Source organism: Symphalangus syndactylus, chromosome 17 (genome assembly GCF_028878055.3).
Source record: "Symphalangus syndactylus isolate Jambi chromosome 17, NHGRI_mSymSyn1-v2.1_pri, whole genome shotgun sequence".
In the NCBI taxonomy this organism is placed as follows: domain Eukaryota; kingdom Metazoa; phylum Chordata; class Mammalia; order Primates; family Hylobatidae; genus Symphalangus; species Symphalangus syndactylus.
The window spans coordinates 19,190,762-19,205,094 of NC_072439.2; the positions used below are offsets into that span (position 1 = coordinate 19,190,762).

Below are 14,333 nucleotides of genomic sequence, written 5' to 3' on the forward strand. Positions count from 1 at the left end.
TTCCTATAAAGTCTTGTGGTAAATTTCTATCATATTTGTGTTACCGTAGCATTTATTTTTAACCTTTCTTGAACACATCCAAAGTCCTTCTTGTAAAAGCTTAAATTTTATCCCCTTTTGTGTTTTGAGATGTAAATTTGCTACCCCGTTTTTCTAAAACTCAGTAAGGGCTTCTTCAGATAAATGTTACCTCTTTCATTTACAAAGGCACAATTTGAATCCAACTGTCCTTTTAAAATAGCAAGTTTTACCAATCCCATGCTTAAAGTCCTAAAATTAAAACTCTAAAGTCTTTTTGTCACCCTTTATCTTTATGGGTAGATGTATATGCAATATATTAAATTACATATATGTATATGTCTATCCATATGTTTGTATATAGTTTACACATGGTATCAATTTAATGTAAAGATAAATGAGTACTCATAAAGTAAATAAGCACAAATGCTTTTTAGTTCATGCAATTTTAGTAATCTTTAAGTAAAGATAATTTTTAAATTATTGGTAAAATAAAGTAGAAATATGTTCAGAATTTAATTTAGATATTTGTGCCTGGATCTTTTGGCAGACAGGTTTATAATGTCCACTAGATGTTTTAAGGTCATTAAACAGCTGCTCTGCATATATACATTTCCTTAATTTGTCTGTATGCTTATGTCTTTAGATTTGAACTCTTAGATTCTGAGTTCAAGAGATGTAACCATAGCAAAGCCTGGGAACAACAGCCAGTCGATGTCACAGCTGTGTCTCTTGACCATGCTGGGAGAGATTCCAGGCATTATCTCCGTAGCTCTGTTCTTTGTCCTGAGCTTCACATCAGGTACATAGTTAGAACTGCTTACCTTCTAGTTTGTTCTACTGAATATAAGGGTGTATTAGTCTGTTCCCATGTTGCTGCCAAGAAATATTTGAGACTGCGTAATTTATAAAGAAAAGAGGTTGAAGCTGGGTGCCGTGGTTCACGACTGTAATCTCAGCACTTTGGGAGAGCGAGAAGGACGGATCCCAAGGTCAGGAGATCAAGACCATCGTGGCTACCATGTTGAAACCCCGTCTCTACTAAAAATACAGAAAATTAGCTGGGCATGGTGGTGGGCAACTGTAGTCCCAACTACTCAGGAGGCTGAGGCAGGAGAATGGTGTGGACCCAGGAGGTGGAGCTTGCAGTGAGCCGAGATTGCGCCACTGCACTCTAGCCTGGGTGACAGAGCAAGACTCCGTCTCAAAAAAAAAAAAAAAAGAAAAGAAAGAAAGAAAAAGAAAAGAGGTTGAATTCACCACCCACGGTTAGGCACGCTGTACAAGAAGCATAATTCTGGCTCCTGCTCTGCTTCTGGGGAAGCCTCAGAAAACTTACAATGGAGGAAGGCAAAGAGGGAACAAGGCATCTCACATGATGGAAGCAGGAAGAGGAGAGCAAGAGGGAGGTGCTACACATGGTTAAACAATCAGATCTCACAGGAATTCTCAATCATTATGGCAGCACCAAGGGCAATGATGTTATATCATGAGAAACCTCCCCAATGTTTCAATCACCTCTCACCAGGACCTACCTCCAACATTGGAGATTACAATTTGATATGAGATTTGGGCAGAGACACAGATCCAAACCATATCAAAGGGTTACTAGGAGCTTATTATGTAATTACGGTATGTGATTAAAACGGATATAGAAAAAACAACCCTATATGCAAAGCATTTTATAAAAAGTAGAATGTGTTTTTAGTTTAAAGAGGTACTAGAAGAATTTGATAAATTCCTGCACACATACACCCTCCCAAGTCTAAACCAAGCAAAAGTCGAATCCCTGAAGAGACCAATAACAAGTTTTGAAATTGAGGCAGTAATTAATAGCCTACTAACCAAAAAAAAGCCCAGGACCAGACGGATTCACAGCCGAATTCTACCAGAGGTACAAACACGAGCTGGTACCATTCCTTCTGAAGCTATTCCAAACAAAAGAAAAGTAGGGACCCCTCCCTAACTCATTTTATGAGGTCAGCATCATCCTGATACCAAAACCTGGCAGAGACACTACCAAAAAAGAAAATTTCAGGCCAATATCCCTGATGAACACCGATGCAAAAATCCTCAATAAAATATTGCCAAACCGAATCCAGCAGCACATCAAAAAGCTTATCCACCACGATCAAGTCAGCTTCATCCCTGTGATGCAAGGCTGGTTCAACATATACAAATCAATAAATGTAATGCATTACATATACAAAACCAATGACAAAAACCATGTGATTATCTCAATAGATTCAGAAAAGGCTTTTGATAAAATTCAACACCCTTTCATGCTAAAAACTCTCAATAAACTAGGTGTTGATGGAACGTGTCTCAAGATAATAAGATCTATTTATGACAAACCCACAGCCAATATCCTACTGAATGGGCAAAAGCTGGAAGCGATCCCTTTGAAAACCGGCACAAGACAAGGATGCCCTCTCTCACCACTCCTATTCAACATAGTATTGGAAGTTCTGGCCAGGGCAATCAGGCAAGAAAAAGAAATAAAGGGTATTTATACAGGAAAAGAGGAAGTCAAATTGTCCCTGTAAATGGCATGATTGTATATTTAGAAAACCCCATGTCTCAGCCCCAAATCTCCTTAAGCTGATAACCAACTACAGCAAAGTCTCAGGATACAAAATCAATATGCAAAAATCACTTGCATTCCTATACACCAATAACAGATAAACAGAGAGCCAAATCATGAGAGAACTCCCATTCACAATTGCTACAAAGTGAATAAAATACGTAGAAATCCAACTTACAAGGGATCTGAAGGACCTCTCCAAAGAGAACTACAAACCACTGCTCAAGGAAATAAGAGAAGACACAAACAAATGGAAAAACATTTCATACTCATGGATAGGAAGAATCAATATCGTGAAAACGGCCATACTGCCCAAAGTAATGTATAGATTCAATGCTATCCCCATCAAGCTACCATTGACTTTCTTCTCAGAAAAAACTACTTTAAATTTCATATGGAACCAAAAAAGAGCACGTATAGCCAAGACAATCATAAGCAAAAAGAACAAAGCTGGAGGCATCACGCTACCTGACTTCAAACTATACTACAAGGCTATAGTAACCAAAAAAAACATTGTACTGGTACCAAAACAGATATATAGACCAATGGAACAGGACAGAGTTCTCATAAGTAGCACCACACAACTACAACCATGACAAACCCGACAAAAAGAAGTAATAGGGAAAGGATTCCCTATTTAATAAATGGTACTGGGAAAACTGGCTAGCCATATGCAGAAAACTGAAACTGGATCCCTTCCTTACATGTTATACAAAAATTAACTCAGGATGGATTAAATAGTTAAACATAAGGCCTAAAACCATCAAAACCCTAGAAGAAAACCAAGGCAATACCATTCAGGATATAGGCATGGGCAAAAACTTCATGACTAAAACACCAAAAGCAATGGCAATGAAAGCCAAAATCGACCAATGGGATCTAATTAAACTAAAGAGCTTCTGCACGGCAAAAGAAACTATCATCAGAGTGAACAGGTAACCTACAGAACAGGAGAAAAATTTTACAATCAATCCATCTGGCAAAGGGCTAATATCCAGAATCTACAAGGAACTTAAACAAATTTACAAGAAAAAAACAAACATCCCCATCAAAAAGTGGGAGAAGGATATGAACAGGCACTTCTCAAAAGAAGACATTTATTGACCAACAAACACATGGAAAAAAACTCGTCATCACTGGTCATTAGAGAAATGCAAATCAAAATCACAATGAGATACCATCTCATGCCAGTTAGGATGGCAATCATTAAAAAGTCAGGAAACAACAGATGCTGGAGAGGATGTGGAGAAATAAGAACACATTTACACTGTTGGTGGGAGAGTAAATTAGTTCAACCATTGTGGAAGACAGTGTGGCAATTCCTCAAGGATCTAGAACAAGAAATACTATTTGACCCAGTAATGCCATTACTGCGTATATACTCAAAGGATTATAAATTATTCTACCATAAAGACACATGCACACGTATGTTTATTGCAGCACTATTTACAATAGCAAAGACTTGGAACCAACCCAAATGCCTATCAATGATTGACAGGATAAAGAAGATGTGGCACATATATACCATGGAATACAACACAGCCATAAAAAAGGATGAGTTCATGTCCTTTGCAGGGAGATGGATGAAGCCTGAAACCATTATTCTCAGCAAACTAACACAGGAACAGAAAACCAAACACCACATGTTCTAACTCATAAGTGGGAGTTGAACAATGAGAACATATGAACACAGGGAGGGGATCATCACACAATGGGGCCTGTTGGGGGCTCGGGGGCTAGGGGAGGGATAGCATTAGGAGAAATACCTAATGTAGGTGATGGGTTCATGGGTGCAGCAAACAACCATGGTACATGTATACCTATGTAACAAACCTGCAACTTCTGCACATGTATCCCAGAACTTAATGCATAATAATTAAAAAAAAAAGAAAATTTAAAAAGTGGAAAAAAAAGAGTCACCTTCTACTGCAGATGAGAAGAAGTTGAGGGAATTTAAGTCAGTGGTCCTTGGTTATCCAGCCAGTTCATAGCAGAACTACTGTGTTTCATCTTAATGTTTATGCACAGTCAGAAAAGTGAGACACAGAAGGAAGGCAAAGCTAATTTTTGTTGTGGTTGATGTTCATGAAGGGTACGTGTGTTACACAGAATCATGGCCTCCTAAAAATGTCCACATCCTGACTCTTGGAACCGGTGCATGTTATTATATTCGGCAAAAAGACTTTGAAGATGTGATGAGGTTAAGAATCTTGAGATGGGAAGGTTATTCTGGATGATCTCAGTGGGCCCAGTGTATCATAAAGGTACTGGTAAGTGAAAGAGGAAGGCAGGAGGGTCAGGGTGAGAATGATGCAGCCTGAGAGACACCACTGGCCATCACTGGCTGTGAATGTGCCTCAAAAGACAAAATTACTATAGATCTATAACAAAATTAGTTATAGTTATGGCATTTTTTTTTTTGAGATGGAGTCTCGCTTTGTTGCCCAGGCTGGAGTGCAGTGGTGCCATCTCAGCTCACTGCAAGCTCCGCCTCCTGGGTTCACACCATTCTCCTGTCTTAGTCTCCTGAGTAGCTGGGACTAGAGGTGCCTGCCCCCATGCCCAGCTAATTTTGTTTTTGTTTTTATATTTTTAGTACAAAAATTACCCCATGTTAGCCAGGATGGTCTCGATCTCCTGATCTTGTGATCTGCCTGCTTCGGCTTCCCAAAGTGCTGGGATTACAGGCATAAGCCACAACACCTGGCAAGATCTAATTGGCTTTTAATTGTGATTCATGATTTGGGGCAGAAATCATTCTATAAATACACTGATAGCTTCCCCTGGGTGATACAATAACACAACTGTGGATTTTGTCAAATGAGAATCAGTAAACATAGCCACAGAAATGGATTGGTTAACAGCAGTGTACTTCAGGTCACTTTTTTGTAACAGTTAAAGCAGAGGTGACTTCCCTATTATGCTGACTCAGGTAGACTGGAATCTCCTGTTCTCAGAAAAAAAAATCGGTCTGTTTTGGAATCTATCTGCTTCCTTAAACTTTCAGTTGGAGTATGTAGCATTTAGCATGAGTGGCTCAGTTTTGGAGTCTCTAGGCTCTCACTAAGGGCCCAGAACTTAAGACATTAGCATAACTGTCCATCACCATCATTTTTAGCTTCCATCATTCATAAGTTTTAATGTCCTCCTGATCACACATTTCTTTGCGTTTTTGTAACTCCAGCCAAGGAGACACTATTTGATATTGGATGGATGGCTGCATGCAAACATTTAAAAACTTTTGGAGAATACGACAGAATACAACACACCAGAAGACTACTAATATGACAGTCAGGAGGATAATACCAAGAGTTTGGAGTATGCACCTTAGGGAAGATGCAAACCAACTAAAATAGAATACATCAAAGAGTGAGCCAGAAGAGCCTAGCCATTTTAACCAAACAGCACATTTGTTAATTTTTGCAACTCAGTCTCTATAATATCTGACGTATTTATCCATGTATGACAAGAAGTGTCAGAAACTGCACAGACTCCTTCCTGTTCAGCTAGTAGTGACCAATTCTATTAACTAGCATCCCATGGCTGGGTTAAATTAAACAGGGAGTGAGAACAGATGAGTCTGAAGGTCTAAAGTCTAAAAGGGACCACTGTACATTTGAACAAAAAGCTGCATTAAAGATGCTGCTAACGAGCCTGAGGCGCTCACCAGAGGCAGATGCCCAATTTTGAACTTTACAGCCACCAGAATCATAAGCCATATAAACCTGTTTTCTTTATGAGCTACCCAGTCTCAGGTATTTTGCTATAGCAACATAAAATGGACTAAGACAAGTATACAGCTGTTAAAAGACTAAGAGATTTTTATATCCTGATGTGGAATGACCTGCAAGATGTATTGTTAAATGAAGAAGCCAGATGCAAACAATGTGCATCAAATGTTTACCATTTACTTTTGAAAAAAAGAAGAAAGACTAGACCAATGTGCTTATAAGATGTGTCGGTGGTATGGTGGGGAGCATGGCTGCCTTCTAATGTGCTTGTAAATATTAGGTTGGTGCAAAAGTAATTGTGGCTTTTGCCATTAAAAGTATGGGCAAAACCACAATTGCTTTTGCACCAACCAAACACAGAGAGTATGTCTGGATCAGACATAAGAAACAGGTATTCCTGGTTGCCTCTGCAGAGGGAAACCAGGTGACAGGATGGAGGAGGGATAGGTTTTATGAGGGACACTTTCAGTATGTGCTTTTCTACCTGTTGCAATTTGTACTGTTAATGCATTATCTGTTCAAACAAGTAAAATTTATGATTATAAAAATATACAATAAATCATTAAAAGTGGTTATTGCTGAAGGAAAATAGAGATGCTGCTAATGTCAGCCATTGGGTGGACTAAAGAATCTCTTATGTTATGTGGAAATAAAGGAATGAATGATAGATTCAACACTCTGTTAAGCTACCCTCAGAAGATACTTCTTGTGAAATTCTAATGACAGCATTATCTCACCAAGAAAAAGGGGCAGACATGAGCAAGGACAAATTAACAGGAGAAAGAGCCTCATCTGGATGGGGATTCTTGTTCTGACATCTTGGGAAAAGCTGTCCACCGTGTGAGGTCATCAACTTCTTGTCCTGGTTTGCAGTTAAGTGTCTCTAGTTATGGTGTCAAACATTTTGGTGAGCTCTGAGTGGCCCACACCTCAGACACGAAGGTTTTCCCATGAAATTTACATTGAGTTGTCCCCCTCCAGCTTACAGGTCTTCAGGAACACAGCAGATCTTGTTCTTACTGATTCCATAGGAGAAAATTAGATTGGAGAAACTAGAAGAATTCAGGGTCCAGTCCAGTCTACAAGGGGATTATAAAAACTCAAAAACAATGAACAGAGCTGAAATCTCATAAAAGTTGTATTCCAGTTTTTCTTCTCAACATAATTTTTCTCTCTATGGGCATCTGTACTTCTACCAAAGATAATACCACTAAGGCAAATTTGTTTGCAAAATAGATTGAGTCTCATCAAACTTGGCCTGACTGTTTACAGAAGTGCAGAAAGAGTTGTAATGGATCACATAGGCTCTTCTTAAACTTTGCTTTGCTGGATGTTTTTTATAAGGAATCTCAGATTAATCTTTCAAGAACCTCTTGAGACCAGGAAGTTAATCAAGGCTTACTTTACACTTGCCTGCAGTATCTGTGGTTTCATTCTATTTATATTTTCAAATGTAATATCCCAGTCAAAACCTTGGTAGTATAACCAATGTTTTCAAATGTATACTGTTATAAAGAGAGGAGATATTTATTGAACTTAAGCAAATATCTGTATTACCATAAACATATGAATACTCATGAATAGTTGCCCAATTCTAAGGCAGTCAGGTAGGGAGCAAAAGTAAATGCTTCAATTTTTGTTCACAAAAGTATACTTTATCAAATTACTGTGTGCTATAGATTGGTTAAAAGAAAAAATTCCATAAATCTGGAAAACAAATCATTTAAAGAATCAGCAAAACTCCAAACAAAAAATCATAAAAACATTCTCATCATTATTATCATTTAGTCCAATGAAATTGAGTTTTATTCTGCTTGGTCTTGGCTGGCAATTTCATGAAGGTATCAGAAGAACTTGGAAGTTCTTAGACAGTCCAGTGGTATCTTAAATTCATCAGAAACTTGTATTAAAGAGTCTTTGTCAGAGTCTTTTCTGTAAATCTCCTTGAAGCAAGAAGCAATTTTGGACTGTAGCTTATTGGAAATGATTTGAGGAAGAATCAAAACAACTGTCTATGAATGACAGAGTTAAAATGACTATGGTTAAAAACGCAATGACAGTTCATTACGATAAAGACACGGCTCATATAGAAATCCAGTTGCTTCTGTGGCATATGACATTATGACTGATATTAGATTTCTATGAGTCTCATATAATTTTTGGAACACTCATATCAGTAACATACCCATAAATTAACATTGAGAATACTTAGCATCCCTTATCACTTGACAATGCTTCCCATATAATTTAACATATCAAATAAAGTGGGCTTTCCATTTAGTTTGTGTTTCTTAACTGGATTATTGAGTTCTCGGTATAGCCCATTAACGAATATGGCCAACAAAGTTAGGCTTATGTATGTTGAGAATCCTCCCTAGGTCATCTAGCCAAAAACCATTAATTTAGCCCTATATCCCACCTATTTAAACAGGAGAGTTCTCCATCCTGGTTACACATTAGTAGCATCTGGGGAAGCTTAAAAATTATCAATGCCTGGGTCCCACGCCAGAGCACTAAATCAGAAGTTATGGGGAGTGAGGGCTTCAGCATCCATTTTTAAAAATTTTTTCCCTGTGATTCCAATGTGTAGCTCTATTTCCCATCAGATTTATCTGAATTCTTGTGGCATTCACTTTGTTCTATTTTGGTACTATAATTTTTTTTTTTTTTGGCTGTAAGTTTATACAATGCAAAATAATTCTTTCCAGTTTTTCTGAGGTGCCTGACCAAGTCCACATCCAAATCCGCCTCTAAACTGGAATTTTGTTGCTGACACGGCCCCAGCCTTGGCTTTCTTGTCAGCACCAGGGGGCACAACATTCCGTCTGTAGGTATCTCTGTCGGTTTCCTCTCTTGTGAGTCTTGCAGGTCGCTCACCCTCCAGACCTTTAGGCGGAGGCCTGCCAGTCTCTGAATGGCTGTGGTGTAGGGTGGGAGGCACAATCTCCAGGGGCAGATGAAGATAATCACGGAGATACTGGATGCCCTCATTGGTAAGGTACCAGTAGAAATGTCTCCAGGCAAACTGTTCCTTCACGTAGTCTCAGGACTTGAGAGACTGCATGGCCTTCATGACAGGAAGGTTGGGCACATTCTTGTCTGCCAGCTCCAGGTGCTTAGGCACGTGGACATCCTTCTTGGCCACCATGACTCCTTCCTTAAAAAGGAGTTCAAGGCTGGGTGCAGTGGCTCACACCTGTAATCCCAGAACTTTGGGAGGCTGAGGCAGGTGGATCACGGGGTCAGGAGATCGAGACCATCCTGGTTAACACAGTGAAATTCCGTCTCTACTAAAAATACAAAAACAAAATTAGCAGGGCGTGGTGGCGGGTGCCTGTAGTCCCAGCTACTCGGGAGGCTGAGGTGGGAGAATGGCGTGAACCCAGGAGGCAGAGCTTGCCGTGGGCCGAGATCGCCCCACTGCACTCCAGCCTGGGCAACAGAGACTCCATCTCAAAAAAAAAAAGTTCATAAATGTCACTCCGATTCTTCTTAGGCATTAACATCTTGGTGGCTGTAGGCTCCAGGGCCAGAGCTTATAATTGCTTTTAAGGTCCTATCTTCGGTCTTAGGCTTTATGATCCCTGGGGTAGGGACCTTGCCTTCTTCATTTCTGCATTTTTCATGAACACATAAATTCGTTATCAGGGAAATCTTCCCAACCACATGTACATTGTGTCCTAAGTCTTATATTCAAAAATTAATGCTAGATTCATTGTTCTCCATGAGGTCAGAGGTTGCTTGTGATGAAGGCTGTGGGTAACTTTGCGGTGCAGATGATGGAGGGCGGTCACCCTGTTTTAGGCATACAATTGGAGCTCATAATCCTATGTGTATATGGCATGGGTGGGCAGGGATATGTAGGGAGACAGATCTAATTAGGATAGAGGAATTATATAAGCGAGTGGTGGCAAAGGAAGTAAGAAGGATTAGTAAAGAGAAGAAATGTAAACTTATCTAATAGGCCAGAGTCGGCCCCTGTAGATTCTTGAGTAGGTGAGTGAACTAGATTTTAGGAAGGTAATGAGATAGTCATATGCAAGGAAGATTTCAAATACTGGAGACAAGGAGTCAAGCAGGACTCTGAGAAGTTGTTGAGGTCTATGGGAATGGAGAGAATGACACACGTGAGAGATGTTAAGAAAGGATCAAAAGACTTTCGTAGTGCATTGAATCTGGGAAACAAATGAGCAGAGGCTGGGGATAATCACAGCTAAGAGACAGTGGGGTACAGGGAGCATGCAGACCAGGGAAGAAGAGACCTGCAGGAATTAGTGCTGAGAAGCAGGAGTTTATTGGGAGGAGAGATCCAGTCCCGGGATACAGGTCCCTCTCCCAAGCATGGCGGTCAACCCTGCAGGAAACAGGACAAGAGGAAAGGCCATTATACCTGCCAGTCTTCCTGAAATGCAGAAACTAAACCAAAGTTGCTATATCAGAGCCACCCTGGCCAGTACTCCAATCGTGATGCTGACAGTGGCCTTAGTTTGGAGGCCAGGAGAACTTCCTTGTGCTGAAGCATCTGTAATGGTAGGAAAATAAAAGAAGGAATAAAAGTGATGTTGTTTTACAGTGGGGTGCCCCAAGAACCAGCTCTTGGCATGGAGTACTCTACTTGTTCCTTCAAGGAATAAATTATTTGTATAAGAAGGCTGATGGGAGACGATTTGCCAACCACATTTTTGTCGTTTTTTCCTTCTCCCACCAAGTTTCTAGTTTGGTGATAGTCTTCTGTCATTCCTTCCTGGCCTTTCTGCACTCAGATATTTTTGAAGGTTTTGGGATGTGAGAAAGGCTGATGGCTATTCGCTATGTCATTAGAACTTTCCACCTTTTCATGGTTGCATCTTTTTCTCAGTGTCTCAGTTTTGGCAGCCATGAATTAGACCCTGTCAGTGTCTATGGCAGGGACTTGATTGACAGAAGGGCCAGGTCAGTGCATTTCAAATTCACCACCTCCCTTGCAGAGAAGACCTCACTTCCCAGGGCCTCCCAGCAGGGGTATGAAAGCAAGCCCAGTTCTATGAGACTCTGTGTAACTCTAATGGGTGACTGGTGAAGGGACTCCCCCTCAGTCTTGCAGAAACTCTTTTTGAACTGCATTGCTACCCAAAATTTCTTTTTCTTTATCTTTCACAAAAATCAGATCTGTATTGTGGTCTGAGAGCTCTCTCAGGCTTCTCTCACTTTTGCCTTCCTTTCCCTCACAGACATTTACCCTAATAAATTCTCTTCCACGTCTAATCCACTATTGGCTGCATCTGAATTGGTTAATAACTAACATTCCAGGCTTGATTCTTTGCACTTATTTTTTCTCTCTCTCCCACATGTAGTCAATAACAGTGTCCTAGTATTTTCTGTGTTACCTCTTTTTCCATATTTCCATATGTGTGTGTGTGTTGGGAAAAGGGATTGTGGAGTGCCTGTATAAACTGGCCATAAAAATATGGGACAATAAGTTGTGGAAAGCCAGAAGAGATCTCTGAGGAGGAAAGCCTCCTAATTGCCATCACTTTCCCATGCTCAGAGTGAGACCTGCTGTCTTATCTATAAACACTGTGTTCAAGGAGAAAGACACTCCTTTGAAACACTGGAATGTGGACAGACATGCAGTCTCCCAGTTAAGCCCACTCCCACTAGGTACTCTCTGATAAGTTAAAGATATGCTGTCTGAGCACAAAGGAGATTCATTTAAACTGCTATTGCTATAGATTATGCCTATGACATACTGTCTCCCTTTCACTGTTTTGCCCTGAACATCTGCTTCTTAGATCTAAGTAACTGTACTCAATAAATAGTGTGGAGACCAGAGCTCGGCACCTTTTGCAGCCTCCATTTTGCAACTGGCCCCATGGCTCCCACCTTTATGAACTCTTAACCTGTTTCTGCTCATTCCTTTGTTGCCACCGGACTTTGGGTACCCTATGGGTGGTGTTGAGGCTGGTCCCCAATAGTGTGTATTTACATAAAATACCTTTTACACACGCACACACAAACACACACACACACATTTTTGGCATATGGTTATTTTTGTTGCAACCATTTACTTTTACCCCTTACCAGTCAACTCAGGCTGATGAATAATGCTATGTTAGCTGTGGCTGAGGGGCAATTCCTATGTGTCAGGTTTCGTGTTAAGTACTTTACCTGTATCTTACTTGATTCATACAATAGCCCTGTCTGGTAGACATTACTTCCACTTTACAGATGAAAAGACAGAGGCCTGGAGTAGTGAAAAAACTTTTCAGATGTCAGTGACTAGTGAGAAGTGAATCTAAGATTTGATTCTAGGATTACCTGACTTCAAAGCTAATGATAATAGTAGTAACACAGCAGCTAACATTAACCATTTCCTGTGTGCATGGCATTTTTCTGAAGGTTAAATTGATGATTATGTTAAACCTTTAAAACAATAGTATGGGGGGGTGGAGCCAAGATGGCCAAATAGGAACAGCTCCAGTCTACAGCTCCCAGCATGAGCAACGCAGAAGACAAATGATTTCTGCATTTCCAACTGAGTGGGTTCATCTCACTGGGGATTGTCAGACAGTGGATGCAGGACAGTGGATGCAGTGCACTGAGCATGAGCCGAAGCAGGGTGAGGCGTCACCTCACCCAGGAAGCACAAGGGGTCAGGGGATTCCCTTTCCTTGCCAAGAAAAGGTGTGACAGATTGCACCTGGAAAATCAGGTCACTCCCAGCCGAATGCTGTCCTTTTCCAACTGTCTTAGAAAATGGCACACCAGGAGATTGTATCCCACACCTGGCTCAGAGGGTCCTACACCCACAGAGCCTCACTCATTGCAAGCACAGCAGTCTGAGATCAAACTGCAAGGTGGCAGTGAGGCTGGGGGTGGGGAGCCCACATTTGCCGAGACTTAACTAGGTAAACAAAGTGGCCAGGAAGCTCGAACTGGGTGGAGCCAACCACAGCTCAAGGAGGCCTGCCTGCCTCTGTAGACTCCACCTCTGGGGGCAGGGCATAGCCAAACAAAAGGCAGCAGAAACCTCTGCAGACTTAAATGTCCCTGTCTGGCAGCTTTGATGAGAGTAGTGGTTCTCCCAGCATGCAGCTTGAGATCTGAGAACAGATAGACTGCCTCCTCAAGTGGGCCCCTGACCCCTGAGTAGCCTAAGTGGGAGGCACCCCCAAGTAGGGGCAGACTCTTACCTCACATGGCCAGGTACCCCTCTGAGACAAAACTTCCAGAGGAACAATCAGGCAGCAACATTTGCTGTTCACCAATATCCGCTGTTCAGCAGCCACCACTGCTGATACCCAGGCAAAAAGGGTCTGGAGTGGACCTCCAGAAAACTCCACAGACCTGCAGCTGAGGGTCCTGATTGTTAGAAGGAAAACTAACAAACAGAAAGGACATCCACACCAAAACCCCATCTGTACATCCCCATCATCAAAGACCAAAGGTAGATAAAACCACTAAAATGGGGAAAAAACAGAGCAGAAAAACTGAAAACTCTAAAAATCAGAACACCTCTCCTCCTTCAAAGGAATGCAGCTCCTCACCAGCAATGGAACAAAGCTGGAAGGAGAATGACTTTGAAGAGCTGAGAGAAGGCTTCAGACGATCAAACTGTTCTGAGCTAAAGGAGGAAGTTTGAACTCATGGCAAAGAAGTTAAAAACCTTGAAAAAAAATTAGACGAATGGCTAACTAGAATAACCAATGCAGAGAAGTCCTTAAAGGACCTGATGGAGCTGAAAACCATGGCACAAGAACTACGTGATGAATGCACAAGCCTCAGTAGCAGATTCGATCAACTGGAAGAAAGGGTATCGTGATGGAAGATCAAATGAATGAAATGAAGTGAGAAGAGAAGTTTAGAGAAAAAAGAATAAAAAGAAATGAACAAAGCCTCCAAGAAATATGAGACTATGTGAAAAGACCAAATCTACATCTGATTGGTGTACCTGAAAGTGATGGGGAGAATGGAACAAAGTTGGAAAACACTCTGCAGGATATTATCCAGGAGAACTTCCC

The 14,333-nt window shown here is 40.9% G+C and overlaps 1 pseudogene; it reads right to left on the reverse strand.

Moving 5' to 3' along the window:
- Positions 1-7,826: 7,826 nt before the first annotated feature.
- LOC129466609 (small ribosomal subunit protein eS10-like) lies at positions 7,827-10,676 on the reverse strand (annotated as a pseudogene).
- Between the last annotated feature and the right edge of the window lie 3,657 nt (positions 10,677-14,333).